This window comes from Lutjanus erythropterus, chromosome 5, assembly GCF_056507025.1.
Source record: "Lutjanus erythropterus isolate fLutEry1 chromosome 5, fLutEry1.hap2, whole genome shotgun sequence".
Classification (NCBI taxonomy): Eukaryota; Metazoa; Chordata; class Actinopteri; order Lutjaniformes; family Lutjanidae; genus Lutjanus; species Lutjanus erythropterus.
Genome location: NC_139321.1, coordinates 37,789,481 through 37,810,832, shown reverse-complemented (window position 1 = coordinate 37,810,832; position 21,352 = coordinate 37,789,481).

The following is a 21,352-nucleotide window of genomic DNA, read 5'->3' as shown; positions in this document are numbered from 1 at the left end:
GTCACACCACACACACACGCCCAGTTCAGACAGTGTGCATGTGTTCATGAACGTGGCTCCAAGCTAAGGATCTACAGTGAAGATTCAGGCTGAAAATATGGTGTAAGTAACATTTTTTAGTCAACTTGACATGCTGGGTCTTTAGGAGACCTGGATTACACCAGATGAGCAGTATGGAGGGATTTTATGTTTTTATTCTGTTGTTTTTTTATGTTTGAAAACTGGTCACCATTCACTTCCATTGTTTGGGAGATTCTACAACACTATTTTCCTGTGAAACTCCAGCAGTGTTTTGTGGACTAAAAAACTAAACCTGACCTTCAATCTGCATGAGGGTGAGAAGATAATGACTGACTTTTAATTTTTGGATGAACTATCACTTTAACTTTGAGGCTTAATTCAACAGTTTCATTGATGTCATGAGATATCTGAAGTAAATACGTCACCATTTCTCTCACCAACAATATATGTCTTCTCTTCTCTCCTCTGAGAGTTTTCTTTGTTAAGACAAAAGATTACAGTGTGTGTTCTTTTCTACCACATGCAGTCCTTCATGCTGTCAGTAACACTGTTGAACATCAGAAACCTCTTGAAGATGCTGTGACTGCATCCTTTTGCTATTCTATTTAAAACCTCAAAGACAATGCCCAAATTACAGACTTGTTACTCGAGAATTGTCTTTCACAGAAATCAAAAAGAACCAAACAGCGACGAGAAAACGGAGGACGAGCCCCGTTTTCACAAGATGAATCAGCGGGAGAACAGATGATTAAGTGCCCCACACCCCACGCCCGCCTTCGCTCGGTCTGTTTGTTTGAAAGAAGCACCACGCCAAGACAGAAATCTCTGGGATTAGATGGTAATAAATTGGTGATGAAATAATCCTGTTGGGCAATCCCATTTCAAGGGACGGGAAGTCGAGTTTCCCAGCACTGTGTCAAACAAAAACACAATGGTTTACAGACAGGATGAGTGAGCCTCGTTGAGCCCCGCGGTAACAAAACGCAGGCATACTGTACTTGTTCTGTTTGCTGTAGTCACTGTTCTGTGTTCCCTACACATGCTTACACGAGGTTTGATGCAAGGAGTGACTCATTTATCATTAAAACAAACCAGATCAAGACAGTGCAGTTACAACAGGCTGAGTTTCAGCTGGCTTGAATACAATAAAAACTCTTTATTGGTCATTAATGTGGATACAGCCATGTACATTATGAAATGAACATGAGAAAATAAGACTGGAGTTCACAGCCACGTTAGCAGGTTGCACTTGTATCGTACAAATGGCAGCGCATGCTAACATGGTCACAATGATGATGCTGACATACTGATGTTTAATTGGTAATGATTACCATGTTTACCATCTTCGTAGAGTTGGGCGATATGCTAAAATTTTTCAAATGACCATCAGCAGCCCGTCAATCAGTGACTGATGATATCTTTGTCCCCTCTCTTACCTCCTCCCGTCCTCTCAAGTCTCAGCTGGGAGATGTGCACAAGCAGCAAATTCACTACATTACGTACGCTACATACGTTCACTGTGCCCAGAAAACAAAATAAACTCTCAAAGTGTCGACAAATTGAATATTCTCACGCTTATTTTTCTTCTGAAACGGAGAAATACAACTGTTCACCTCCTAGATTCAAGTTTCTTTCTTTTACCCAGCTAAGACAGGATTAATTGGCTTGTTATCTCCTCGTAAAACACGCCTCCAACTCGACAGCAAAAACATGTAAAACTCACCAAAACCATCCTTGTTAGTCTATCCACTCCTCCAACAACCACCAACTCCTCGCACTCATGGTTCGGCTGGGTGCACTCTGCCACCAGATGAGAATCGGCCAAAAAATAAAGCAGCCGGCGATGGATTCGGCCCATCATCAGTGGACGATATACTCGTCTAATCACCCAACCCTACGTCTCAGTTTAGCATATTTAGCGTGCCAACATTCCAAGTGTTGTATGAATTTAGAATTTGACGTGAGGATGATGTTCGATTACGGCCTGCACTGATACCTGAACCATTCTTAAACTATGGAGGCTTCACTTGTTAAGCTCAACAGATCACTGGTTTTGTGCCTTGACAACTATCAATTACATTTTCAAAATCATCTTTAAATACATAGTCTGTATGGTATTAAGTGTGATATAACTGCTGGTGAGCTACACTGTGTTGTCTTTGAAGTGATTGATTTAGATTTTTTTTTCTTAGGACACACAACTGATACTACAAGGATGCAGAGGGAAAAAAGCTTTGTGATTCTGCCTTTGATTTCAAATACTGTTTGATTTTGCTCAATTTTTCTTTTCTTTTTTGTGACCAAGTTGTTGTTTTTTTTAATTGTTTTTTCTTTGTTCATTTTGAGGGTTACAATTCATAACAGAATTTGAATGTACAAAGCTCTACAAAGTACATACAGCTGTATACTCAGGATAAGACCCATAATAAAATTATTGATGTGTCAATGCATTTAAACAAATCATTCATTAAATTAAAAGGAAAAAGAAAAAAGAAGAGAAAAGCAAAATGAAATAAGATAGTAAAATAAAATTGTAACCTCCATCTACACTTCCATTGATCATGAATTTTACTTTGCACCCTCTTCACCCAAACTGTCACCCCACCCCCTCCCTGTGGCCTGAACTCTTAGTTCTCAGTTTAGTAAACTGTAAAGTTATATTTGCGTCTTACATAGTTGATTTTGCTCGATTTACGATCTAATATTGAAATTGTGGCATCCCAAATACAGTTAAGGGAAATTGCCTCCACAACGGCTTAAAATGCAGCATCAGGTATCCAAGGGTGTGTGAGTCAAAGATCCGATACCATGTCATTTATTAGCTGAAATGGGACCCTGCTACTTCCCAGCAGCATTCTGGAAACCACATTTTATGGTCACTGAAGGAGAGAATCCGGTGTGTTGTGTATTTCCCATGAAGTTTTTCCAGGAGATGTCTGTGTTTTGTTAAGACCAACAGTCTTACCAGTTATGTATGACTGACCATCGATACCGTGTGTATCTGGTGTGTATATTTTACACAACACTGTTATATCAATCTTTATGTCCTGATTTGGTTTATTTTTGTGGGGATCTGCGTTAAAACCAGGAGTGTCTTTTTTGAGTTGTTCTTCTTTTGTGATTGTGAACTCGACTGGACTGAACTGCTTTGGAGTTGTGGTGAAAACAAAACCAGTTCTTTACCAAGTGGATTGAACTGAGTCTTCTTTTTTTTTAGGCACTAGTATTTGATCTGTACTCGGTATTGGCAAGGAAAATATGGTACTTGAACATCTCTACTGAGGGCCAGTGTGGCCCTCCAAAGCATTTTGTGTGACCCCTGAATGTGACAGGAAATGCATCCATTTATTTTAGCAATTTCAATGTTTTCACTTTAAATTTAAGACACCAGTTGGCTACTATATAAAACTGCATCCTCCGAACAAGCGTCTCTCAGGTTGGGAATGTCAGCTTCTAGAAGGCTGCTGTTTGCATGTCAACTATTGGCACCTTGAGAGTGTTGAGGGAATTATGGTCTGTCATCAATACTAGCTCTTTATTTAGATGGACAACTCAGAAGTTTAATGTGGAAAAGCCAGTGTGGAAAAATTCTGTATGGCTGAGGAGAAAAGGATGGATGGAAGGACGTTTCAGGAATAATGGATCAACTCTTACTTCGTCTGACCTCGGGGGACTGAGAAAGCGATCTCCTCTCCTGCAAACAGGCACTCAGTCACCAATACTTTGGAAACCACTGTGCAAGATGAAAAGTCACAGGATCACCAATGGGACATGAATGTCTGGACCAAATTTCATGGTAATTCGCTCAGTAGTTTCACTCAAAACCACATAGCAAGCACATGGTGACATCATTAGGACACATCTTCTGGGAATCTTGAATGTTTGTCTAAAATTTTGTGCCCATCCAGATGTTGTGATGTTTCACTGGAGAACTGAAGTCTTTGAGCCGGCAGCACTCGATGGAAGGTTGGAGGATCGCTAAATTCTTTAAACTGTACCAAATGACAATCCATTATATAGTTGTTGAGATATTTCACTAAAAAGCAAATATGTCAACCTCATGGTGGCGCTAGAGAAAAGGTCACGGGTAGTGATGACCAGTTATTTGGTTGGCCAATAAATATATAAAATAAAATAAAATAAAATATCTGCTGCTTACGAGGCCTATTAACAAATATGTAGACACATTTGCAGGTGCTGTGTCAGTGCAGCTGCTGTGGAACAATGCTATCACTCCCCTTTATGAGTTTTGGGAGGGTGACTGGAATAGTAAAAATAGTACTGAGCCCTGTACTGTAACTCATGCATCCTGCTGTAAATGCCTAAATTTCCTCAGTGACCATAGTCTTTTCTCCCATCCTAAAACTATTACTGGCAAGTGTTAAATAAATAGATATGATGTTATGATAGTTGAATGATTTCCTTCTGACATATATTTCTTATTTCCTTAATTAATAAAAATTCCATCAAACTTTAGACTGTGATGCTGAGTGCCACACTCTGCAAGTGGGTGTTACACACACAAACAGACCACAGACAGTTCGGACTGGCGGTCTTGCCTCCTCCACTCAAGCGTTCAACACTGGAGTCCCTCAGGGCTGTGTGCTCGGGCCCCCGGCCTGTTCACACTGTGCGCTCATGACTGTGACCCCCGAAATGGAAAAACAACCCACTGCTCACCAGCAGTAAAACCAAGGAGCTGATTAGTTTGGTCTATATTTAGATCACATACCGTATATCAAACTGTATATTTTAAGAATAAAATTTGCACTGTACACTAAACACTGTCCATAAATAAATGACTTGATGTCAGTATACACTAGACAGCATCTCAATATCATAGCTGTTTCCTGCCGTAACACTCTAGTCAATGCTTGTAGCTAAGCAAAGGGCCATCTATCACTTTTTCTTTCTTGTAGGCATGCAGACCATTTATATAGGCCTGACCTTAAATTTACAACCAGCCCTTTGAGTGCACCCCAGGATTAATCTGAGATCAACACCCTTGTTGTAAAAAATTAAGATAACCACATATATTAGATTGTACTACACCATAATAATAGAATTATGCATGACTCTTTGTTTTGATATTGGTATTATGTATCAGCCATCGGTTGCCGCGCTGTCTAAATATTGGCCTCGGCCATCGAAGAACCCATACTTGGTTGACCGCTTGTCAGGGGATCATTAAAGCTGAAGGATTTCGTCTTCTGGGAACAATGACTGTCATGGCAATCCATCCAGTAGTTGTTGGGATATTTTTGTCTGAAAGTGGAGGTCTGACAGACCAACATTTCCATTCACAGAGATATGCGGCTAAAAGTCTTGTATTTACAGAAAATGCACGGCTGTAGAGAGCCTCTTTAATCATATTTGACAGGTAGATAAAGATAAACATGCCCAGCATTTTTGGGCTTGACTTACGGTAATTCAACCTACATATTTACACCATTTTGATTCTTTGCACTCAAATATCATGTTTTGTGTAGGTCCTATGTATCACTGTAACACAGTTACCCTACATAGCACTTTTCCTGTCTTGGATGTGTAAGCTGTACTACTCAATATTTTACACGTAATGATGGTGAAACCATGTAATCCAAGATAACAATCTATCTGCCCGGTCTGCCTGAGGGCGAACAACAGGAAGTGGTTTGATCCAGGCAGAGATTTAACAAACTTTGTCAGACTAACCTATAAAAGCCGTGTTATTGGTCCACAGTGAGTGACAGCTGTGCAGAAGACGTGTAATTTTGCATGAAGCCACCAGCCCACCCACAGCAAAATATATGGCATCCAGATCGAGAGCCTGTCCCCGTTTTGTCTTAACAAAGCTGATCCTTGTCAGGGTTGTTCATGTTTGAAGCTTTAGTTATAGAGATCAGATAGCATGTGTTATCATACACCATGTCATCCATGTGGTTTGAAGATCATAAAAGTCAAGTTTTACATCTCACACTTAATTAACAATAGCAAAAAAAAGATTTTGGAATGCACACTATAGACCCATTTTGTTAAAATGGGGGTATTCATGATAGGAGCAGCAGTATTCATATCATGTATTTTCTCAATAATAGCTATTCCACAAAGTAAAAATGCTTTATTACAAGAAAGAGTCTCTATAGTTAGTCAAGATGGAGCTCGTGTTTACAACTTGCTGTGGGATGTGGACCTATCCAAAGGGCCACAAGATAAGTGCAGCACTGTGCCAAGAAAAAAGAAAATGATTTTGTGCTACTCAAATGTATGTGTTTTTCTCTGACTTCCCTTTTTGTCTCGTAAAATACTGGATAGTTTCACCTCTTTTGGCCCCCAACAGTTATTCAAAATGAAACAATATGAGAAGTTTAATAGAGAGAATAATTTTTTGGTTAAAGTGCTCACAACTGACAGATGTATTCAAGCTGTGATGAGAGGTCACAAGCAGACACCAATTCGTTTTCAAGGGTTCATCAGTCTAAAAGATTGGGTAAGCATTTGGCGAATGCAAACTTTTAAAGCTACCACAAGGAACTTTCATATTTCACCATAATAATCACAAGATATAACATCAAAATTGTATTATTGAATGGAAATTTTGATCCTTCTTCTTTTTTAGTTGCTGTAACAAGGGAAATGTAAACATGGGATTTTTTAATCTCATTTCAAAAGAATCCAACCTGGTGGCAGACATTAAGAACAACTATACAGAAGTAGTCTTTTCTCTGATGGTTTTGTCTGCTTGTGTACATCATAAAAAAGGCATCAGTATTAAATTGAGACTGTTGCATAAGCAGTCACAAACTCCTTATAGTAGCTTTAAAGTAACTAGTAACTAAAGATGTCAAATTACAATATTTACCACTGAAATGTAGTGGAAGTTGCAAGAAAAGGAAATACAATACTCATAGTAATCAGTTACATACTTAGTTACTTTCAACAGTGCAAGTAACTAACTAAGGTCAGTCCACTACCAAGCTACCCGCAGAAAAGTAATGAATCACAACATAATCTGTGCAACAGAGGATTGAGATAGTAACAGTGTCTTTAGCCACATTTTGTTGAAAATGACTGTGCTTATCAGTCCCTCCAGGTAGTTGCAATGTAGCAATTGCAACAATTTAAGCAGATCCAACCAATCCCCATCAATTCTGCACAACCTTTCAATTTTGCCCAAACACCACAACTTTTCCACAAATTGGACTATCCTTGCTTCCTGCAAGTTCAGTGATAGCAGTACCCCATGCAAACATCATACATGCATGTCTCAATGAACCAACTCAAGGTTTTGTTTTATTTTTCACTACTTTTTTTGCATTTATGTGTTCCAATCCCAAAGACAGCCCAATAAATCCTGGAGGGACTGGGTTATAGCTACACAGTGCAGAGGTATGGGATTCTACAGATGTTGTTTGATACCTTTTTTTCTAGTATCAAAATTAGTCACCATTGAAATCCATTTGAAACCGCATCAAGGTTTGTTCCTCAAATCAGATCTTTAAGACATAATGTACGCACACTTATGTCCCAGTGATGAGATCAGATTTGTTTCTCCAGGCACAACACAACCTGTCTGCATGGACTGCTGTGGTAACAATGGAGGCATCAGTGACTACATGCACTGGTGATGTGGCTGTCCAACATGGAGAAATTCTGTTCACCCCCTCTGGCTGGTGCACTTCTGTCACTCTGGATCTGATGTCAAGTCACATTTACACAGTAATAGCCTGATACCACAAAGCATGTCTGAAAGGACTGTACATAAAATCATAATGAGCAGCATTAGTAAAAGCTATAAAGTGATCAAGAATTTTAGTGATCAGAACATCCGGACTGAGACGTATCTGTAGAAATCCAGTTGGAATTCCATTTTAAACTACTTCCAAATGTGGCTTGGATCTGATTTGCAAAAATCACATAGCATCTTTTTTGTCGTTGTTGTTTTTCAAAGATTTTCAAAAATCAATCTGGATACAATCTGGATATGCCAAAGAATGGATATTGGGTTGGCAGTCTGAGCAAGGCTGGTGTGACTCGTCTTCAACAGGACGCTTGTGTCTCTGGCTCACAGGGCCAAAGAAGTACCACTCATAATCATGTGCATTAGTTGCGCATTATTATCCATGCTATATATTCTATTTTTGTCTAAGTTTTGGGAGAGTGTGGTCTGTGAAAAGACTTCAGCATGGCACAAGCTTCCATAGTCATAACACGAATCCATGACATCAGAAATCATAAAACCTGACTCATACTCTGCTTACATTACTGTCATAAACTAGGCTCCCAAATGCACCTTATCCCCCAGACTTTTCATAGAGCTTCTTGAAATGCTGACCCCGTCTCAGTCCCCTCGTAGAACGACGGTAAAAAAATTTGGCAGCAGACATGCCGAACTCTGCTCGAAAATTGGAACCGTGCAACCCGCAGCATTCAGTTGTTGAATTTATCTACATGTGTCCTCAGTGTTTGCCGCCATAAATACTGTGGAGAGGCGGAGCGGCCCCTTGCACGGCAATTCATCATTCCCACCATCGGCTCTGTATTTATGACACCACACTGGAAGGATGGCCGCCGTCCAGAGGATGATCTAATGACGCTAAATCCATGCTGATTGGTTCAGTTAAGTGGGTGCTGACAAAAGTGGATATTCTCTATGCGACCATCTAATTATGTATACACATATCACTCAGTAAGTCATGCACGGGAAACAATAGGGTTTCGATCTAAAATGGAAAATTTAAATTGGATCATAAACAGGAGATTTATGTTTAGATCCCCTGATGCTTTGGCAGATACTTTAAAATAGTTTTTATGTGTTTACATCAGCAAAGGAAGAGATCTTTAGAACCTTACCCTACACAAACAAACATGTTTTATGAGAAAGGATGAAATGACTCTGAGCAATTATCACCAACTCTCCAGCTCCGTGGAGTTCTTTTTTAGCTTCATTTGGGTCGTCGTTGTGGTTTAACTGCACATTTCTCTCATCAGGCATATGTCCAGCCCCAGGGGCACCTGTTTTCAACAAGCAGTCTCCAAAAAAACCCACTGCACACAACCTCTGCATCACCAAATTGCCAAAGACAAAGTTCAAGACCAGCTAATGTTCTGTCCAAACTTTGGACTGCGTAAGATTTCCAAGTCACGTACTAAAACATGGGAAAAATAGGTTGACTTCAAAGTGACTCTTTAATACACTTAATTTACACTATAAGTTATTATAAATACATTACAAACTCGTTGTCAGTGTCATATGTTTTATTATCATCGTTATTATTGCTGAAGCAGTTTTTTAATGTTGTATCTGGAGCTAATGTTAACCGCTTTACAGATTGAGTATGCTGTTTAGTGACATGGCCAAAAGAACCTAATGATTTTAATACATTGTTTCCCTGCAAAAACGTTTGAAACTGTCTAATATAGCCAGCTGTCATCTACTTCACTTTTTGACTGCAAATAACATTTTTGTGCATGTTATAATAATTATAATAATATAATAATAATAATAATATTTGACATAAATGTGTATTACTGACATCAATCAGATGAACAATTAAATCAAGCTATACGTGTCAGTAACCCTCTAACTTCAAAATATATACTGTGCATAATCATCAACTCCATGCATCCATTCAACATTTATCTCTTTTGCACTATTTATAATGTTATTAGAATATTATTATTTGCAGAACACTTGACTTATGTAGAGTATTTATCTATATTTTTACATTTGAAAACTGGTCACCATTCACTTCCATTGATTGAGAGATTCTGCAACACTGTTTTACTGTGAAACATCAGCATGGACTTAAAAAATAAACCTGACCTTCAATCAGCATGGGGGTGAGTAGATGATGATTGAATTGTCATTTTTGGGTGAACTATCCCTTTAATTTACCATGTAACAATCCATTTTATTTCGTATCCTCACAACTTTTAATACTCTTAAACAGTACTAATAGTTCATGAATGCAGAGGAATAAAGGGATAAAGTAGCCTGGAACTGAAATACTCATGGAAACACAAGTACCTTAGAATTGTATATTACTTGAGTGAAATGAATGAAAACCTTCCAGAATGAAACTCTTTGGATTCAGATTCTTTTTGTCTCTGAATTCAACACCACTGGTCAATGTTTCAGCCTCACTTTAATGTCCCACCACATAAAAACACAGTGAGCTCGTTTCCCACATCTAATGACTGATTTCAAGTGTGTGTGTGTGTGTGTGTGTGTGTGTGTGTGTGTGTGTGTATGCGCTCGCTTGTGAGGAAATGAAGCTGGTGGCTGAACAACGTTATAAAATGTTACACGGTATATATGAGCTGCCACACCAGAGCGTCGACACACCCACGCACGCTCCCTCATCATCACAGCATGGCTGTTACACTTCCTCTCCCAGTGCCTTGTGGGTACATCTGGATAACCGGTATAATGCGAGCTTCACATGTCGGGAGAAGTGTGGAAATGGCGAGTTTTCCAGAGGACCAGCGAGAGGGAGACGTGCTGACAAGTTCAGTTCCAGGCAAATTCGGATGAGTTATTATCGAGGCCGGTCGCACTTTTCACAGTGGGACATAAAACCTTTCAGGTTATAAATGAAGACATTGAGACAGATAATTTCAGCCAATCCTGTCTGCCGTGGAGGAATGGACACTGTCTGCAAAACATTTGTTATTTACAACCACAGTTCCAAAAAAGTTTGGACCTTATGTAAAATGATAATAAAATTAGAATGCTATGATTTGCAAAAACTTTTTGACCTCTATTTAATTAATACAGTACAAAGAAAAGATATTTACTGTCCAAGCTAATTAACATAATTGTTTTTTGTAAATATACACTCATTCTGAATATGATGTATGCGACATATTCTAAATAAGTTGGGACAGAGTCATGTTGTCCACTGTGTTCTACCACCTTTTCTTTTAACATGAATCAGTCCACCACGTTTCTGAATGTTGATGTATGTCTTTCTCGTTGCATGGAGCAGTCATGTATTTTAACTGTTTTGCTGAGTGTTTCTGAGCCTATGTAGTATCTTTCATATAATTATGTGGCTTTTTAATGCAGTTTTTAATTCAGCATCACCTGAAGGGTCAAAGGTCATGTCCAATCAGTGTTGTGTTTTTGATCTTACCCGTTACGTGCATTTCTCTGGATTCTCTGAATCTTTTAATGATATTATAGATTATAGATTGTGAAATTCCTGCAGTTTTGTGTTGAGAGACATTGTCCTTAAACTATCACTACCACTATTTGCCCACACACACTGTTTTCCACAGCCTCCCCTCTGTCTATGCTTGTGAACGACTGAGCCTTTCGAGGACATCACTTTAATATCCAACCATGATACTTTCCCAGTCTTTTGCTGTCTATATCTCAGTTTTTTCAAACATGTTCCAAGCATCAAAGTTTATCCACTTGAACATTAATTATCTTGTCTCTATACTGTATTCCAAGTCAAAGTATTTACAAATCAGCGCATTTTTTTAAATTCACATTTTTCCCACCGTCTCAGCCTTTTCAGAACTGGGGTTGTAGAAGTTAGTGGGCGTGGCTTTCCTTTGGCATCAAATCCAAAACACAACTTTATTCATATCTACTATAAATACTCATTTCTTTCTATTCTTATATTGTCAGTTTTTATTTCGGGTTAAAATAAGTTTTACTGATTATTTTGTGTTCATACACGTGTTCTGGCTTGTTTTGGTTGTGTTTCAGATTTGTTTATGTACTGTACAGTGGGCAGATATATTTATACTGTAAAATCATGTGGTCTCTTTTGCTCATTGCAACATTTACTTCTCTGAAAAGGAGCGTTTGCCCATTTTAGCAAAATCCATGCTTCATACATGTATGATTACACGCTTTCAAACTTAGGAACTACCCACTAAAACCACACTTTTCTATTGTTGGCCAGTATTCAGCTTTACTTGAGGAATGGGGGGTTACATGCCTCACTCATGAGTCTTTCAGGGTTGTTGAAAGAATGGATAATATATTTATATTTTCCCATATGACCAGTGAGTCAGTACTAAGTAAGAGGACTCTATAATTATGAAGGTATTACTCAGGATTTTACCTTCCTCAGTTTCACAGTTTTGACTTCATTTAAAAAGATTTTCCACACTTTTTCCATGTTAGTTTGTTGGTCACTTGAATGCCATGCACTGTGTGTTAGGATACATTATCTTGATGATGATTTGCATTTAGACCATGCAAATAAAGTGGACAGAATGGAACATTCCTGTCAATAAACATGGCCAGGGGGAAGCAGATCCTGCTGTAAAGGCTCCTACTTGTTTTTCATTTTATTGGGAAATGGCTTGAGATAGCCGGAGGAGTTGGAGGAAGGTGACCTTGGGCCTTGTTTTCGCTTGAGATCTGATTACAATGGAAGGGAAGCTGCTATCATACCGATTACAGGGCACTCTGCTTTCATTTATACTGTGACTTCATCAGGAGCTGCTCACAGCATCCATATACAGCTGTAGCTCATCCAACTGTGAACAAACCAAGTAATAATACAGGCTGAAGGTTCATTCTGGCAAAAAATATCATAAACGATTTGCTTCTTTCTTTCCAGAGCATCATTATTGGGTGATGGAGTTTAGATTTTCAGGGAGATGGTTTACTGTTGTTACTTGACTTGACTTAAGTGTGGACTGTCTGTAAGGTGATTACAAGCAGTTGTCTCCAATATTGCCCAAAAAGCCTTTCAATATAGACACCCATTACAAAAGAAGTCCAAAGTGCAGGTCAATAATGACCATTTGGACTATGAAGTTTTGATCCTTGATGGTTTTATTTTTGTAAAAGTTTGCTAGACCTGGGAAAAGTGATTTTAAAGTCATCACATCATCACAGTGTAATATCGATGGGACGAATGGCAGGGGCAGATCTAGATCTAGACCCATAGATATATTATAAAGAACAAGATAGTGAATGCAAAGATAGCATCCATTCAGTCCAGTGAGAGTTGCTCGCCTAGCACATAAGCAGAAAACATTTTCTAGCTTCCAGGTTTACTTCACTGGAGTGTTTCCCCACTTCCGAGTTCCTGCTTAGATTTTATTTTGTGGAGATGTCACAGATTTTTAAAATAGCTTCTTTTTGGCTCGTTGAAAGTTTTACAAATATAAAAACTCCATTGATCAAAAATTCATAATCAGAAGAGTCATAAATGAGCTTGTTTGGAGTTTGAGGTGTCCTGTCATCACTTTTACAGTCATCTCTTTTACAATGGTGACCTACAGTGGGAAAATGTGGCTGGTGGAGAATTTTCACAGAAATGCCATGAGTGGCCAGTGGAAAAAATTGGCGGCAGTGCTGAGCTGGAAAGTCCTGTCTAGTTCTATAATAAGTCTATGGTGCCACCCCAGTTTTGGATGCCATGTGGTACAACAATGAAATGTTTTTAAGTTACTCTTCATTTGGGCACTTTGTCAAGCATATATTGATATATATGAGTGGTGAAATCAGAATATGTATCTTTTTGTCATCCCTTAAAGTCTTCATCCCACTCTCTTGCCACCCCATGGATATTTCTCTAGATCCGCCCCATGATAAGCAGGAATGGGACCATTGGGAGAAACACAACTGTGCGTATTCAGTGGGATACAGACCCCAGAAGTAAATCTGGATGCTAGAATTTTTTTTTAATTTTTTTTTTTTGGCGTGTGCGCCAGGCGAGCAACTCTTTTTGGACTGAAAAAGCCCCATCTTCAGGTCCAGTATCCAATTTGTAATCCATCTACTGCTGGGCTGCGCTTGTGGATGTGAATGACCCCTTGCTTGTACACATGTTGAGCACAGAAATCATGTAATAAAATGAAAACCATTATGAAAAGTGCAGTTAAAACAAGAAAACAAAAAAATACTGACATAATGTGCAGTATAAGGGTGACTTTCTGAGTTAACTGACCAGAAATACAGGGCAATAAGCTGATTAAAAGTTCATATATTCATGGGTCAAAGGAGGTGTAAAAGACAACAAATGGATAAAAACTTCTTCAAAATAGTGCGATTCTCAGGAGGCTCTGTACTCCAAATCCTCAGCGTCTGATCACCTTCAGCCACAGCGTAATTACCGCGATGAAAGAGCGATAATGAAGGAAAGCATTTGTCAAATCTTTATTGAGTCAGAGCACATCATAAAGAGGACTGGATCCAGCACAGTTCAGTCTCCAGGCGAGTACATCCAATAATGAGCAGGAGGGGGGGGGGGCTCTCCTCTCTAATAAATAACATCTGAGGATATCTGAAGGTTGTCTCTTATTTTCTTGTTTCTTCTTTTTCTTCCTTGTCTATTTCTTTTCCAGCGAGGATGACTGGTACTCGTAATGTCTTCCAGCTGCAGCCCCCACACCCCCCTTCTCTCTCCTACCCCCCCTCCTCGCTCTCTCCTCTTTCTTATCTTTGCATGAGGTGAAGTTTCCACTCGCGGGATAGGCTACCCCACTGCTCCCGCTGTCAGACGCAGACGGAGAGAAAGATGCAAGTCCAAATTCCTTCTTGTGGATTTGGTTCTGCAGGAGCCATCCACCACATTAAAGGATCATTCGTCAGGATCCTCGTATCAAACACGGACACAGATTCTGATATGCCCCCCGTATCTGCTCACCAGTCAGGACATTTTAAAGATAAACACGTGTCCGAGTTAATGTATGTCACTTTCCTCCTTCATAAAGAATTGCTTTCGGTTTGAACAGTTCCGCTGTCTGAGCGATGATTTTGAGCGATAGCCTGCGCTGGAATGCTTATGACGGGCCATGTTGCATTAAGACGTGTACCACCTGGTTTTGACTTACTGCAGCCGTCCAGAACCTAAACCACAATGCATTTCACAGGCCAGCTGCACCCGAAAAAAGACGGATGATGGAAGTGTTGATTGAAATGTAACACTAAAGATAAATGTGAATCAGAGTTTAGCAAAATTAGATTTAAAATGAGTAAATCTGGATTTTAATATAAGCAGACCTGTTGCCCAATTAAAAGTTAATCTTAATCATTAAAGGAATAAATAACAGTGTAAACAGAAGAGTTTATTATGAAGATGCTTGTTTGCCCAAATAAAGATAAATACATAAATATAAAATACATTTGAGTGCTGTGAAACTTAATAAGTATAAAACATGTTGGGAGACAAAATGTTACATTGTTTGCTAGTTCACTAAAAAGTTAAAGCATTTAATAAATTAATACTTGTAATCTAGGTTTAGAGTAAAAAAGTAAACAAGACCTTAGTTACATTGTTTGTTTAGTAGCTCAGAAGATAACAAAACCCTAGCACAGTTATGGGCTAGCTAGCTAAAAAGTTAACAAAACATTAGCTCCAGTGTTTGCTAGTTACAAAGTTAGCAATGTAGCACTTAGCTACATTGTTGGCCTACTAACTAAAAAGTTAACAAAACCTTAGCTACATTATTTCCTTGGTATCTCAAAAGTTAACAAAACTTTAGCTTCATTATTTGCTAGCTAGCTTGAAAGTTAATGAAACCTTAGCTACATTGTTTGCTAGCTAGCTAAAAAGTTAGCAAAACATTAGAACCATTCTTTGCTAGCTAGCTAAAAAATTTTACAAAACCTTAGCTAGCATACATTGTTTGCTTACTACCTAAAAAGTTTAGACAGCATTGCATTGTTTGTTAGGTAGCTAAAAGGTTAACAAAACCTTACCCTAATTATTTGCTGACCTCAGTTAGCCTACTCTTGTGGTTGCTAGTTAAAAAAAATTCAAAGCATTTATTGTTTGCTAGTTAGCTAAAAAGTTAATAAAACTGAGGTACACTGTTAGTTAGCTAGCTCAAAAGTTGTTTAGCCTTGTTATGCAACTGTTAGACAAATTTAACATATTAACTGGGGTGAAAGAAAAGAGACGCATCATAAAATTCAATTGGGCTGAGTCTGTCCCTTAACTTTTTTCAAGAAACTTGATTATTTTGCTCAATCCACCTCAACAAGACCATTTTAAAAGCATCAATTCTGAGTTTAAAGTTCATAACGGATCACATTCTGAATTGTGATTTAAAGTCTTAGTGCAATAAATTAAATTTATGTTTCAAAGAGAGGATTAAATTTAATCTCTCAATTTTAATCTGGTGCAACATGATTTCAAGTTAAAGCATGTTTCCATGGGGTTTAAAAATTAATCCTTGTTGGTGCAACCCAACCTAAGAGAGCTAGAAAGTGTCAGAATTGGGATACAGCAGCCTACAGAAGTCCTCTTCATGTATTTCTGTTCAGTTCCAAAATTGTCTGATTGCAAAAGAAGCAAATCAGGATCATCTTTGACTTTCAAACAAACTTAATCAATATCCTGCCCTCTTTTATACATCCAGCACAATCATGTCCAGACCCTGATTTGTATGTTTTAACATGTCAGAAGCATCATTTCCACCATTTTGAAACTGCTGTTGTTATGACAGCGCTCTTCATCTAATTTCATCGCCTGGAAGCTACCTTGCAGCCGATGCCTCCGTGGATGTTACACTGTGAAATCAGAGTCTGGACATTATTTCAGACATATTTACATCCAAGTTCCATGATTTTCAGTTCAGTGGGGTAACAAATTGTGCTGAAATGAGGCAAATGGGGATCTCAAGATCAGAACAGAGAAGGAGACATGAAGCCAAGGGAGAAAATATACAGTACTACTGAGGAGACTGTCCTCCTCCACTTGTAGAGTTTGGTCCAAACCACAGAGATTTACAAAATCTGGAGATCTATTTGTATTTTTCTTTCTTGTCATAATGTTTGCCATCTTTATTTTTCCATATCTGGTTCTCTGGGCTGTAAACAGGCCATCAAATGTTCAAAATTCATTCACAAGGATCATATTTTCAGGCATATGACTACAACCACTGTAACTAAGGATTATTTTTCTTTTTTTGTTATTAATCTGATAATTATGTTCTTCATTAAATGTTTGGTCTAAAAGTCAGTAATACCTGGCACAATTTCCTAAAGATGACGTCTTTAAATGTCATTTTTTTTCTCGACCAACAGCACAAACCAGAAAATGTTCCGTTTATAGAACAGCAAAGTCAGCAGATCTCTGGGTAATGGTCCACTGTTTTGACTTGAATATCAAAATAGTTTTGGATTATTTTTCTATTGATTGACCAATTTATCTTGTTTGCTCTTTTGTTTAGGCTAAAAGGGTCTATAATGGCATCTTAAATAGTGTGCAAGAGTCATGTTTTTTGTCTTAAAAGATAAATATTGGACGGACAGGACTTACAGGACTACACTGCAGCAAATTTGTACACCAACATACTGATGAAACTTTCAACTGTTGTTGTCGTGTTCAATGAATGCTGCTCTGTCAGTGAATTCATACACAACACTGGTAGAGTCCTCCTGTCCTGGGTCATGCACATCCCAGCATGCCAGTTTGTGATGTTTGAAGTCAGGATGCTTTCAGTTGCTCCTGTTTTGAAGTTAACATGAACTTGGCACCTGCCGAACTTCTTAAGGCTCCTTAAGAAATACAGCTGTTTCTGAGCCTTCTTTACCGAGGTGGAGATGTGTCATGTCAATGACAGTTTCAGTGTGAGGAGCCTGCTGCACCTCTCTGATGTAGACAGGGTTTGCTCGTCTTTGCCTCCTTTCTCCGAAAATCAACAACCAGCTCCTTAGTTTTGTTGCTGTTAAGCAGTCGGTTATTTTCTGTGCGCCAGAACCTCAACACAACTGTTGACTTCCTCCCAATATAAAATCTCGTCATTGATAAAATCTGACCGATAATGGTTACCTTGCAAGGATTCATGAGATCAAATGAGAATCCATCTTGCCAGACTCCAAGCTATCCATTTGTGTCTGTACCAGAGGTGGTGTGAGCCAATCAGTGTCCTTGGAGGGACTAATGGCAGCTATGGGTGTGGTTTCAAGTGTACCAACAGCAAGCAGCATCCATGGACTCGTCTCGAACAAGAAATGGCAGCTCCTGAAGAAGTTAGCATAGATACTGTGATAGAATCAGTTATATCTGAACTAGAAAAGATGTTTTTGCTCTTGTTTTGGTTCAATTCGAAGAGTTAATCTGGTTGGTTGGCAGTCACCTGCCAGGGGTTTTCTTGAAGATGCCCGCCCTTTTCCAAACACTTTCTATATACGGCTTCCCAGATGGTTCTGCGTAACAAACCAAATGGCATCTCAGGTAATGATGATGGTGGTGTCATCTGCAAACTTCACAACAGAGTTTTCTCCATGGTTTATTAGATATAAGCTATCCTGGCTATTCCAAATAATACAAAAAACATGAGGTAAAATTAAATTTTAAAATAAATGAAGAAATTAACGTGAAGTAGCTAATTTTTAACCTCTGAACTGAGCTTTGAGCTCGCTCTTGTGAAGTGTAAACTGCTGTTCAGCAGCTGTTGCTGAAAACGATGCTGATGGGAGTTGTGAGACTGAACCAGAAGAATAAGGCTTCAAGCCCACAAACCGAAGCAATTACCTGAAAGATGCGAAAACTCTCCGTAGAGCTGAGGGGAACTCGGAGGAAACCGCAGAGTTTGGCGATAATTCTCTCTGGGGTCATTACTATGACTGACCCCTTTCACAACACTCAGTCATTTGATCCATTTTTGAACTTAGAAATATCAGTTAGTGAAGCTTTAAGTGAACAAAACCACCCATGCTGCCATGTATCTGTCATGTCAGAACTGTTGTGTGTAATTATTCTGCAAAACTACTTCTGGGAAGTCTAATTTCTGTAGAGAAATACTTGGGAAGTTTTGGAAGATTTTATTTTGCAGTAGTCTTTCCAATCAGCATAAATCTTGTGTGGTTTATATAAAGCTACATTGTGCACATCCTCTCATTTGGTAACCTTGAATATCCCACATCCAAAGAATGAAAATTCATGCACATCACTCACTGGCAGTCGTTTCAACAAGAACTTTTCTGCCTTATCTGTCTACTACTGAATGCTGTTCATAGGCAGAAAGGAAAGGATATACAAGATTAAACCAATATGAATTTTCAGTGTCACAGTAGTCCGGCCAAAACGTGTGCAAAATAACCATGAATCACAACTGTTCTTGTACCAAGCTGTGACCGCAGGAGCAAACTCTTTCCATGCTGCAGTGCATCATCGTCTTCAGGCACGAGTGCACCCATTCCTCACCGTGCACAGAAACACAAAACAGAGCACCAGTCCTCCTCTCTTACAAAATGAAAAGGAGCCCTTCTGCGTCCTGCCGAGTTGCGGACAGATGTTAATGCATGACGAACATCGCGGGCTGCTCAGGCGCAGACCTGCCAGCGCACTCTGTCTTCGTCCTGCGGAGGGTCCTCTCGGAGATGTGTTGCAGCGTGTGCCGTCGCAGACCTCCACCGGAGCTTGGAGCTGGCCCCACAGCGCCAGATGTTGTATGAAATGACGGGGAGAAGAAGACCGGGGAAGGGGGGGGGGGTCGTGCACCATTTCAGATACTGTGATGTGGCCGACGTGAGCAACACAGCACATGAGCATGGCGAGTCCCGTGTCTGTTTTGGCAAGAGGCAGCAGTAATGGCTTTAAGGCATGACAGGAGAAAATTAAAACCAAGAGAGCAAGAGATAACTGTCATACTACCATCTTTGACCTTTTTGATTTTTATACTGTGAAATATTGTTCCTCTCTGTTTGTAATAACTTCAATAAGGTGGAGATCAGTCCAAGCTGCCTGTATCCTAGAAATCAATCACCTCAATGCAACAATGGTATGAAACATTTCTACGAGGTATATTTGTGCAGCTGCTCTTGTTGGCAGTTTCTTTATTCCTCTGTGTGAAATATACAAGATCAGTCCTGGCAAAATAAGGATACACAAATCAAATCCAACCTTTTTTTTTTGTTGTTGTTGCTCTGCTGTTTGTAGGAGCTCTGAGCTCACCCCCAAAGTAAATCTAAACGCCCAAGCCACCAGCTGAGAGGTTAGATTAGGTTAATGTCATTTTTAACCTACAAACCCCATTTTAAAGAAGTTGGCACATTGTGTAAAATTTAAATAAAAACAGAATGCATTGCAGAATGCAGAATTTGCAAATACTTTTTGCCTTGTATTTAATTGAAAACATCACAAAGACAAGACATTTAATGATCAAACTGATAACCTTTTTTGTTTTCTGTGAATACACACTCATTTTTGAATTTGATGCCTGCAACATGTTCCAATAAAGTTTGGACAGGAGCATGTTTACCACTGTGACACATCACCTTCCCTTTTAACAACAATCAGTCAGTGTTTTGGAGCTGAAGACACTAATTCTTAAAGTTTTGAAAGTGAATTCTGCCTCATTCTTACTTGATATATGACATCAGGTCCTCAACAGTCTGGTTTCTCTGTTGTCGTGTTTTTTGCTTCATAATACACCACACACTGTCAGTGGGGAATTTAGAGTTATCAGTTAATAACCTATTATGCTGCATGTCTTTGGACCAATTTCAATGGGAGACGGACCTGGACTGAAGGCAGGTCAGTTTAATACCTGAACTTTACTACTAAGCCACGCTGTTATAACATGTGCAAAATGTGTCTTGGCAGTGTCTTGCTGAAATAAGAAGGGATGTCTCTGTAAAAGACGTCGTCTGGATGACAGCATATGTTGCTCCAAATTCTGTAAAGTACCTTTCACCATTAATAGGGCCTTCACACGTGACAATTACTCATGATGCCATGGACACTTTACATACTAGGTACGGTGAAAAAAATCGATTATTAATTAATCGCAATTATGTTATGGACGAGTATGAATCGATTATTAAATTTTCAAAAATCGATTATTTTTTGCATTTTTTTATTTTGCAAAAATGTTATCCCGCGGTCAGTGGAAGTTGAATGTTACGCGAGCGTGCCCAGTTCCAATTCGCAAGTGCGTGCAGTGGTCAGAGCGAGTGAGCCGTATGAGCAGGTGTGTAAAATGGACGAGAAACAACCAGCAACGAGCAACCAACTAGGGCTGCAACAGATCGCAGTTGACCCGTGTCCCGTACGGATCGCCCTTTACAGTTTGGCACGCATGTGATCCGCTGACCACATGTGAGCATCATAGTTTTACTGTCACTGTTACTTTTGTATAAGTTATAATAACTGAAATCTCAATGCAGAGTTGCAGTGAAAAGACAGACGCTGCTGTGTGCAGCGCATCTCTGTGAAGAGCGACTGATTTAAAAGCCGTCACATCGCCTCGAGTGAAATCCAGACCATAACTTTTTTCATTGATGTAACTCTGCTATCACCAAAGAAACAGATCATAAAACTGTGATGTTCATTGAAACTTTGGTGATATCAGCTGTCTTAACTTCTACACAGCTCCTCTCTGCTCACCGGTGCAGCTCTGTCTCACCCCGTCTGTGACACAG